At 58.2% G+C, this 10774-nt stretch overlaps 1 long non-coding RNA gene across 1 annotated transcript; it reads left to right on the forward strand.

Annotated features, from left to right (window-relative positions):
• The first annotated feature begins 6546 nt into the window (after positions 1 to 6546).
• Positions 6547 to 10147, forward strand: LOC134760102 (uncharacterized). The gene is made up of 2 exons (XR_010137033.1): positions 6547 to 7465; positions 9469 to 10147. It is a non-coding gene; the product is annotated as an uncharacterized LOC134760102 (long non-coding RNA).
• Positions 10148 to 10774: the final 627 nt, after the last annotated feature.

Genomic DNA, 10774 nt, shown 5'->3' on the forward strand with positions numbered 1-10774 from the left:
CTGTGAGTCAATTAAACCTCTTTCCTTTATAAAATACCCAGTCTCAGACAGTTCTTTATAGCAGTGTGAAAACAGACTAATACAGACAGTATCAGGAGAGGCTTGAGTTCATCCAGTGCTATTGGAAGACTCTGTTGGATAGAAGATATTGAAGGCACAGTCAAGGTGTGGAGGCTCCTGAGAAGACAAAAGGTGCTCAGCACACAGGTGGAGCTCTCTCCAGAGAGGTTTGCTCAACTCCTGCAGACAGGAAGAGCTGCCCTGTCCTACAGCCCTCTGCATGCGTGATGTCCAGGCATCTCCCACCTGCATCATTTCACCCCGACACCAAGCACCTTGGGGTGGGGTTGTCAGATAAAATACAGAACTCCCAGGTCAATCTGAATTTCAGATAAACAACAAATAAATTTCAGTACAAGTGTGTCCCATGCAATATTTGGGACTTGCTGGTGCCAAATATTGCATAGGACATTATATTAGCCCATTCTCACATTGCTATAAAGAACTACCTGAGGCCGGGTGCAGTGGCTCGCACCTGTAATCCCAGCATTTTGGGAGGCCAAGGTGGGTGGACCACTTGAGGTCAGGAGTTCGAGACCAGCCTGACCGATATGATGAAACCCTATCTCTACTAAAAATACAAAAATTAGTCAGGCATAGTGGCAGATGCCTATAATCCCAGCTACTCGAGAGGCTGTGACAGGAGAATCGCTTGAACCCAGGAGGCAGAGGTTGCAGTGAACCAAGATCGTGCCATTGCACTCCAGCCTGATCAACAAGAGCTAAACTCCATCTCAAAAAAAAAAAAAAAAAAAAAGAACTACCTGAGACTGGGTAATTTATAAAGAAAAGAGGTTTAATTGGCTCATGGTTCTGCAGGCTGTACAAGAAGCACAGCTAGGGAGGACTCAGGAAACTTACAGTCATGGGGGAACAGGAGGAAGAGAGCAAAGGGGAGGTGCCATACATTTTTAAACAACCAGATCTCCTGAGAACTTACTATCAGGAGAATAGCAAGGGGGAAATCACACCCATGATCCAGTCACCTCCCACCAGGCCCCTCCTCCAAGGCTGCAGATTACAAGTTGACATGAAATTTGAGCAAGGACACAAATCCAAACCATATCAGACATACTTATCCTAAAACTGTAATCATTGTTTATCTGAAATTCAAATTTACTTCTGTGCCCTGTATCTTTATTTAGTAAAGCTGCAACCCACTTGGGTGATGCTGTGCCCTTGCTTACCTGGTACCACCACTGCCAGTCCTGTGCCCAGAACATAGCAGGCTTTCAATTAATGTTGAATGGATGTGGGGTGGGTGGATGGGGGTTAGATGGATGGTGGGTGAATGGGTGGATGGATGAATGGTTGGATGGATGCGGTGGGTGGATGGGTGGGTAAGTGGTTAGATGGATGGTGGTAGGTGAATGGATGAATAGATGGATGGATGGACAGATGGATAATGGGGGTGGGTGGATTTGTGGGTTGAATGGATGATGGATGGGTGGATCGGTGGATGGGTGAGTGGATGGATGGATGGATGGTGGTAGGTGAATGGATGAATAGATGGACGGATGGACAGATGGATAATGGGGGTGGGTGGATTGGTGGGTGAATGGATGATGGATGGGTGGATCGGTGGATGGGTGAGTGGATGGATGGTGGGTGAATGGATGAATAGATGGATGGATGTAGGGGGTTGGGTGGGTGGGTGGGAGAGTAGACAGACTGGTGGATAGATGGGCGGATGCCTAGATGGGTAGGCGAAGGAATGGGATTTGGATTCGGTGAGGGGTTTTAACACTAAGCTATCTTAAATGCCCCATGACGGCGCCAGGGTGGGGGTAAATGAAGTGCCAGCTGATGGGAAAACTCCCGGCTCTGACACCTCTCACCACCTCTGGGACTCTCCTGCTCAGATTCTGAATCTGTAAAATGGGAATGCTTGGTTACGCTCCAGCAAGAGGAAGCTCCATGTGCTGCAACACAAGTTATATGTCCCTGACGTGGGTGCCTTGCTGGGGATGGTGGGGGGTGATTTGCCTGCAGACTTCAAAGCCCTGCCTGCCGAGATCCTTGACTTCCCAGCCCCAATCAGGCGTCACGCAAAGGTGACCTCTCCACTCCCAGCACCAAGGAGTTGCCTTTGGACTCTGACCATCCTGACGGCCAAGGCTAGGCTTGCCAGCGCCTCCCCAGCCGCCCTTCAGAGGCCTCCACAGCCGTGTCCAGTCTGACACAAGTGTGTCAGGTGGCCATGAGCACCGTGCCCTTCCAGCAAGGCCACCTCTGCCTGTGGGGAAGGGCCTCAGGTAGGCAGGCCGGAAGCACCTGCAGACCCCGCACTCCGAAGCTGCCACCCCGCTTGTTAAACCTTGTGTTTTAGAAAGGGTCTTCCATTCACAGCATCTCCCTCTCCCCAGTCCTTCTCCCAGAGGCTGTTTAAGGGTGGGCGTGGGACCCCCAGTGTTCCCAGAGTTATTCCTAGGGATTGACTTCTCATAAACAGTATTGCCCCTCCTCCCAGGGCCCCAGGGCAAGGAGCAGCGAGTCTCAACCTGAAGCCGCTGTAGCCCCAGCCTGGGGGAGGGGACAGCACAATCAGGGCGAAGTGGAGTCAGAGGTGGGTGTTGCTGGGGGGCGCGGGGACAGCTGTCCTGGCCCGGCTACCTTCCTTGCCTCCTGTGACATCAGCCCATTAATTCCCTCCCTCTTTTGCCCTCACTAGGTCGGGTCTCTGGCCCTTGCAGCCACAAGGTTCCTGACTCCTGTGTCCTTGTGAAAAAGCCACACACAACAGCAGGGGGACTGCCCCCGCCAGGACAGCCCAGGATTCCTGCTGGATTCCGTGTGTCAGGACCACCCATTCTAGTAGAGCAGCAGGAAGCCCAGAGAGGCAAATCACGCGTCTAGGAAGCAAAGAAGGATCCCCACCCCAGGGCCACCTGAGGGGTGAGAGGGCTGAGGCTGGGGTCTGCTATTACTAGAGCTGAAACCTACGCACCCACCCAGCTCCTGTTTTTGAAGCTGGGGAGACCCACGGGGAGATCAAAGGGCCTGGGGGGCCCTCCTGCCTTGGGCGTTGGTTGCCACATCTGCACGTGACAGGGGAGAAACGTGTCATTCCAGGAGGACAGGAGGGCAGGGCAGCTGAGGGGGGATCCCCAGATATAGGGGCATTCCCGGTACCCACCCCTGTCCTGTGGAGGTGAGATGAGGGGCCGCACCCCTGGGTTTGACAGGCAGCAGCCGCCTTCCAGAGGCAGCGCTTGCGGGACCTTACCGCACCCCCTTCAGAGTAGCCCCCTCCCCCCCACCACTGCCCTGGACTCTGCGGCCGGCAGGCTGGAGGTTCCTAGGGCTATGGGGGACAGGAGGCTGTGGCTGGCTGAGGACTTTGTGTCAATGTTCCCACTGCCTCTGGGGACTGGGGACAGCCAGGCCACATGCGGGGGCAGTGGGACTTAGCACCTGAGCCTGCTGAGCTCCGGAAAGCCCTGGAGGTTCTTGGTTCCTTGAGGTGGGGCAGGCAGGAGGGAGTCCCTGGTGTGGCCTGGTTCTGCTGGGCGGAACACTGAACACCCCCTTCCCTGACCAAGAGGCGAGAGCTGCTTCGGGAAGAACCATCTGCCCTCACCCCACTCGGTCTGGGACAGGCAGGGCACTGGCCTGCCGGGTGCCCCCACCCCGGTGCCTGCAGCCCTGCTCTGCGCCCTGCTCCCTTACTCCACCTCCTTCCACCTCCTTCCACCTCCTCCCCTTCCCCCTCCTCCCAAGGAGGAGGCAGATGGTGGTGGAAACTCTGCTTCCTTCATTTTCCGGAGCGTGACTCAGCACCGCAGCTGCCGCCTCGGCCCCCACGCAGCAGCGCGAAGCCTGCCCTCCCCTACAGCGCAGCCCGGGGACTCCCCAGAGCACCCCTCCCGCAACTCATCTGGAGAACGCAGGGCGGCGGGCTGCCGAGCCCACCTTCCCGGAGCCCCCAGCCCAGCGTACCCCTCCTAGGCAGCTAATTTCCCGCCCACCCGGCGACGGCAGAGGGCGTGTACCGGGGCGGAGTGCGGGCAGGTGGGCGGGGCTGCAGCCCCAGATCTCAGGGACACACAGAGGCGACCACAGGGCTTCTTAGCTTCTGAGTGGCCGCCCTGCCCGGGAGACTGGGCTGAGCGAAGGGGAGGGGAAGGCCTAGGAGGGACCCCAAAAAAGGACCCATCAGAAAACACAGGAAGGTAGGAAAATAAGAGAAATCTCCGAAGCAAGAGGCTTGGCCCATGCGGAATGTCGCAGAGCCAGGCCTCAACCCACCGGAATCTCTGAAAACACTGACCGCAGCCCACCAACGTGGCCCCGGGTCCTGCTCTGAGCTCCGGTCGGCCCTCCTCTCTACATCAGAGCCTCCCCTGGGAGCCCCAGAGATCCTCTCAGCTCCTTCTCGGGACAAAGGAACCCTCACTGCTGAGAGCCCCTGGTGACTCCTCCCTCTCTCCTCCTCACTCCCTTTGTGGTGGGCTTGGCCCAGGAGAGTCCTGGCACCCCCAGCTGCTCTCTGTAAGCCCCTGGGGGTGGCCAGCTGGGGTGGGCTCCCCACTCCTGCCTGGCCGTAATCACGGAGCCGTGCCTCGGGATGTGGGCACACACTCGTGCACACGCACACCGTCTCAGCAACTGGGCTCTCCTGAGAGTCCCCTTCTCAACCCCCAAAACAAGACCTGCCAGCACCCCCACCCCTTCCTCCCCCTTCTATCCCCCTCCCCACAGCCCTAGGTACAGCTGCAGAAACTGAGGCTCAAAGGGGTCAAGTCCCTTCACTCCATGTGGCAGAGCTGGGGTGATCAGAGACCCTAGACCCCAGCTGAAGTCTCCTGCCCTGACATGGGAAGCCCCTCCTGTGGGGCCTGAGCAGGTGCCCAGGACCAGACAGGCCAGCCCAGGTGAGAGGCTTCCTGCCAGGAGGCCCTGAGGGTGACCTGGCCAGGGACACCAGTGCTCACAGGTCCAGGTGGGTCCCAGCACCAGCTCACCCTCCGTTTGCTGGCAGCGGCCCCTCTACTCTCCCCCAGGACTCCCGACAGCTCTGCAGAGAGGCCTCGTCCCCACCCAGCTGGGCAGACTCCGACCTTGCCACCGGGTGCCTTCCCATTCTCCTGGCTGCCAGCCACTCCCCTCTTGCAGCCTCAGTTTCTGCATCTGTAGGTTGGGAATAATGAGATTCCCCAGCCGGCCCACTGGGAAGGCTGGGCGTCCTGCGGGAGGGAAGGGGAGGGAAATGCCAGGAGCTGAGTGGAGCCAGGTCAGGGAGTCACAGGCCCAGCCCCAGCTGCAGCAGCCACTCTGTGGGCCCCAGTGAACCCCGGGCCCTGGGCCTGTCCATCTGTAAGCAGGGTGATGGCACTGCCTGGCGAAGTGGCTGAGGGCGGGCCCAGCTGCCCTCCCTAGGTGCTCATCAGGCCCAGCGCTGGGGCAGGGCACCCGGCCCACACCACATGGATGGGGACAAACCTCCAGCTGGGCTACCCTGACAGGGACAGAGGCAAACAGGGCTCCCAGGATTCCAGGGCCGGCACAGCTCTGTGGCTCCCGTAGTGTCAACTCCAGGCCCCAGAAAGGACTGCAGGGGACCAGACTGCTCCTGGGGGACCCCAGATGTCCTGGCTCTTCTCTAGGGGATCTTGGGCTGAACAGGGGACTGAGGCCCCAGAGGAAGGCAACACAGGGTCAAGATGGATCCCTGAGGGTCCCCAGTCATTTGTAACTTACCTCTGCAAAGAGTGAATGCTGATTCCTCGGCCTCTGCCCAAACATATACACTCTCTCAGGTTCACGCTCACACATCCCCTTACCATTCAGCAGACCCCACCGGCTCTGCCCCAGCTCACCCCCTCCGCCTGGCCCTACCATCCTCTGCCCCTCACCAAGGGGACCCTCCAATCCAATCCCATAAATCAGGGTCCCCGAGCTGCACTCAAAGCCTCCGTCACCTTTCCTTGCTTGTGGAACAAACCCACCCTCCTTCTTCTGACTCTCACCCCTCCCACCTCAGTGTGTGCAGAGGAGCCTTCCCTGCACACAGCTGAAGTGGCCCCGTGGCCCCTACCCTGGACTTTGGCCAGGCCATTGACCAGGCTGCTGCCTCCGCCTATGCCTTGGCATCTGGGTCATTTTCATTGATGGTAGCTTGCCCCGGCTTGGGGGCTTCACACACACTTCCCGTCCAGCAGCCCTAGGAGGTGGGACTGTTATCACCACCCCCATCTCAGCAGGCAGCACGAGCAGCAGAGCCAGGACCCAGACTGGCCCAGCCAGAGCACCCTCCCACTGTACCACGGGACTGCGCTGTTCACAGGGCCACTCCTGGCCTCTGGGGAGTCCCTCCAGGTAGGCCAGGCCAGGCCTGTGCTCTGTAATGCAGCCCACGCAGGGCTCCCTGCTGCACAGGGCAGGATGGTGGTCCGACAGCTCCCACCCCTCAGGGCCGGTGCACCCGCAATGCCCAACCTGCCCAGCCCACCCAGGCCCAGCCACCGTCAGAGGGAGGTTGGCGATGACTCAGGCCTTGAGTCAGCAGCATTGGATGAGGACGCAGCCAACCCTCTGCCAGCATAAGGGAGCCCCAGAAAGCCCCGAGTTCTGCTAGCTGCGCTTGGGGGGACCCCTGGCTGGAACCGAACCAGGCTCATCAGCGCTCAGGAGCCCGGGAGCCACCTCCCAGGGAAAATTCACACGCACACACACAAGCACACGCGTGCACACAGAGGAGGCCTGCCATCAGGGTGGGTGGGGCTGGACTAACACCAGCCCAGGGAAGAGAAACCAGAGATGGTGGGGCGCGGTGGGCAGTGAGGTGGGGTCTCGGCTGGAGGGGCTCACTCAGACTGCGGAGCACTCATGTGCCTCCTAAACAGAAACTCCACACAGGCCAAGGAAACAGAGCTACCAGCTGACTCACTCTCCCAGCAAACACCAGCTCCTCCCCGAGCCAGGCCCTGGAAGAGAAGTCGACATCACGAGCTGCCATCTGGGGGGTGGCACCAGGCTGTGAAGGATCCACAGACTGGCATATGCAGGAGGAAATGGGGCGGGCGAGGGGTAAGGACCCCAAAAAGCAGGGGCAGGGAAGGGCCCTCCCAGCACCCCACTGTAACAGGGCCTCATCAATGCCCCGTGCTCACTGAATAAAGCACTGCCAGCGAAAGGTGAAAAGAGGAACAAAGAACATTCTCCTGGACGCCACCCACAGAAAGCCACGTGCAGGCTTGGCCCTCACCTTGGGGACCTTGGACACGGAGCTGTTTATGTCACATCTGGCTCTCAGAGCTGGGGCAGCGTCTAGGAGGCCTGATGTAGAAGGCACTCGGCTAAGCCCTAGTTACCGGCACACGGGCACCAGCGCCCCCTCTCAGCAAACTCCACGTCTTATGAAATTAGGACTGAATTTCCACTTCATTTTGAAAATATGGCCAAGGTAAGAGATCAGGAATGACAAGGCCAAGCTGGGGTAGCCGAGAAAGCAGAGCAGACACGGGGGCGGAGAGGTGGCTGCAAGCGTCTGAGTGCAGGAGGCACAGGCCCCGGAGGCCCCGGAGGGCAGCACGCTGGTGCGGAGCGGGGACAGCCTGGGGTTCACTCTAAGGCACTCCTGGAGAGGCAGGGTGGGCGGGGCAGGTGAGGATGGGGTCTGGAGCCCATGACATCCCCTTGGTTGCTGAGCACGGCTGACCCCTGGCCACACCGGTCCTGGAAGTTGAAGTCTAACTGGGGAGCCAGGCAGGGAGCCAGACAGGAAACCGGATGCGAGTGGAGATTCCAGGCTGAGGCGCTGTGGGAAGGAGGGGAGCTGTCACTCTCCCAGGGTGGGAAGTGGGAGGGGCTGGGAGTCTCCAGGGAGGGGAGGAGGGCCTGGAGGAGTTCCCTGGGGTGGGGGTCTCAGAAGAGCCAGCAGCCTGTGCAGCGGCATGGGAAAGACCCCAGTGCCTGGCGAGGAATCGGCACAGCCAGTGTATGTAGAGTCAGATAGGGCTTTGGGGCTTGGGGTTATTTTTAACCCATAAGTCTCCCTGCTATTCTACAGGAGAAAGGGAACGCTGTGCTGGGCGCTCAGGAAGATGCAGGCAGGAGGCAGCAGTGTGGGGAGGGACAGGGAGGGCCTGGGAGCTGGGTCAGAGCCTTGCCCAAGGGGCTTTAGCAGGGAAGCGCTGGCCTTCCCACCTCCCCTCTGGAATCTGTCACCTGTCATCCTGGAAGAGCTCAGGAGCAAATGGATTCCTTTCCATGAAAAAAGCATGGTGCCTGGGGCTAAGCAAAGCCAAGACTGGCAGATAAGGTGCCCCAGATGAGCAGGCAGCGGCCTGCACTGGGGCGCGGAGCACGGCCAGGAGCCGGGAGGGCCACGGGGAGCAGGGACAGCCATCCGACCTTTGGGATGGGCAGCACCCCTGGAGGCCTGGGGAAGCCAGAGGGGGCTGCCTGGCCTGCAGGCCAGGTGAGGGGAGAACGCAGGCCAGAATCCAGCCATAACCTGGCAGCAGGTCCAATCAAGGTGGGAAGAAAGAGTCTGATCTACTTCCAGGCTAGCAGTGAAACTAGGAGGTTCTGTAAGGACTGGGGAATTATGTACCCTAACTCAGGAATGCTCACTGTGAAACCAAGCCCTCATCGAGGGGAAGGGCCACCCCAGCAGTGGCCACTCCTAAAATCCTCACCTCCCTCCCGGACAAGTCTAGCCTCCAGGATGGAAGAAAGTCAGCCAACCCTAGGATTATCGCGTCTGGGTTGAACTGAGGGGTCACCTGTGCGTGCAGCCTGCACTAGTGGCTGGGGCCTCTGCAATGTTGGGTGTGCCTGGGATAGCTCAGAGTAACACTGCTAGACAGCACTCAGGGTTGGAAGGGAAGCCAGTCTCCTCTGGCTCTGAGCTCAAGTGGTCCACCCTCCTCAGCCTCCCAAAGTGCTGGGATTACAGGCGTGAGCCACTGTGCCTGGCAAAAATGAGACTTTCAATGTGCTATTTTAATAAACTAAGTATTAATGTTGAAAACCCAAGGAGCAGCAAAGGTCCTCAAAGACACAGAGACCTGGGGGAGGGGTCTTCGGGTGGCTGCAATGGGGGAGGGGGGAGGTGGAGGGGAGGAGGGGCCCTGGGGAGGCAGCACAAACTGGTTTGTAGAGTGACCGCTCCGTGGCTTCCTAGTGACCCTTCCAGAATAAATCCCAAGCATGCATCCTCCTACATGCCTCAGCCTGGGGCTGCCACTCCCTGCCTCCCACCATCCACTCTAAGAGCCTGGCTCCCCTGGAAGGGTGCTGCCCTTCCCTGGGCCTCAGCATGCCCTGTAAAGTGGGGGTCCCGGTGCCCACTGCACAGAGCAGGGAGGATGGAAGGAGAGCCAGTGTGCTGAGCGCTGGCACTTGCAGCTGGCACCTGGACATCTATGGAATGTGCTTCTGTGGTTATCATTGCTGTTACAGATCTGTCCACGTGTGGCTGACTCAGAGCTGTGACATTAAGGGAAAATAAAGGAAATGATTGAGCTGCCTTTTCAGACAACACTGGAATTTTTGAAGAACCCGAGAATCAGTATACTGAAAGGTTTGCGTCGTGGAGTCGCTGCTTGTGAAGCCCGTGTGCATCCGAAGTGCTCACAAGGACGATGGAAAGATGCTTCATTCATAAGCTCCTTTAAAATGCCAGACAGGCCCCTCGAAAGGGACTGGGAGAATTTAGCAGATGAATAAGATTGGCAAAATAAACCCAAACGTTTGGGGGAAAAACTGATTGTATTATTTTTATTTTACTTTATTTTTTTTGAGACAGGGTATCGCTCTGTCCCCCAGGCTAGAGGGCAGTGGCTTGATCTTGGCTCACTGCAGCCCCGATTTCCCGGGTTCAAGCGATCCTCATGCCTCAGCTTCCCAAGTAGCTAGGACTACAGACACACGCCATGATGCCTGGTTAATTTTCATATTTTTTATAAAGACAGGGTTTCCCCATGTTGGCCAGGCTGGTCTTGAACCCCTGGGCTCAAGCGATTCACTCTCCTCGGCCTCCCAAAGTGCTGGGATTACAGGCGTGAGCCACTGTGCCTGGCAAAAATGAGACTTTCAATGTGCTACTTTAATAAACTAAGTATTAATGTTGAAAACCCAAGGAGCAGCAAAGGTCCTCAAAAACACAGAGACCTGGGGGAGGGGTCTGCGGGTGGCTGCAATGGGGGAGGGGAGAGGTGGAGGGGAGGAGGGGCCCTGGGGAGGCAGCACAAACTGGTTTGTAGAGTGACCGCTCCGTGGCTTCCTGGTGACCCTTCCAGAATAAATCCCAAGCATGCATCCTCCTACATGCCTCAGCCTGAGGCTGCCACTCCCTGCCTCCCACCGTCCACTCCAAGAGCCTGGCTCCCCTGGGTGCCTGGGTCCCCCACCAGGGGTGTCAAAGCAGAAGGCTGGCATCAGTGACCGGCACACCTGAAGGCCCTGGAGCCGTGGGGCAGGGAGGGAGGTGTTCAGAGAGAGATGGGAGGGTGGAGGGGAGAGTGAAGGAGGAGGGAGAAGGCCCGCAGGGGAGGGCAGAGAGTCGCAGTGGTGTCCTCATTCCAGTCACCATTCCATTCATAAATACTTCCGAAACCCGCCCCACTCCCCACCACACACACACACACACACACACACGCGCACACACACACACACACACAATTACCTCCGGAGACTTTGCAGACCTACAAAGTCTTGGCACTATGTCTCTTCAAAACACAGTCCAGTGGCCAAAAATCACCTGCAA

The sequence above is a fragment of the Pongo abelii genome, chromosome 15, assembly GCF_028885655.2.
Source record: "Pongo abelii isolate AG06213 chromosome 15, NHGRI_mPonAbe1-v2.0_pri, whole genome shotgun sequence".
Lineage (NCBI taxonomy): Eukaryota > Metazoa > Chordata > Mammalia > Primates > Hominidae > Pongo > Pongo abelii.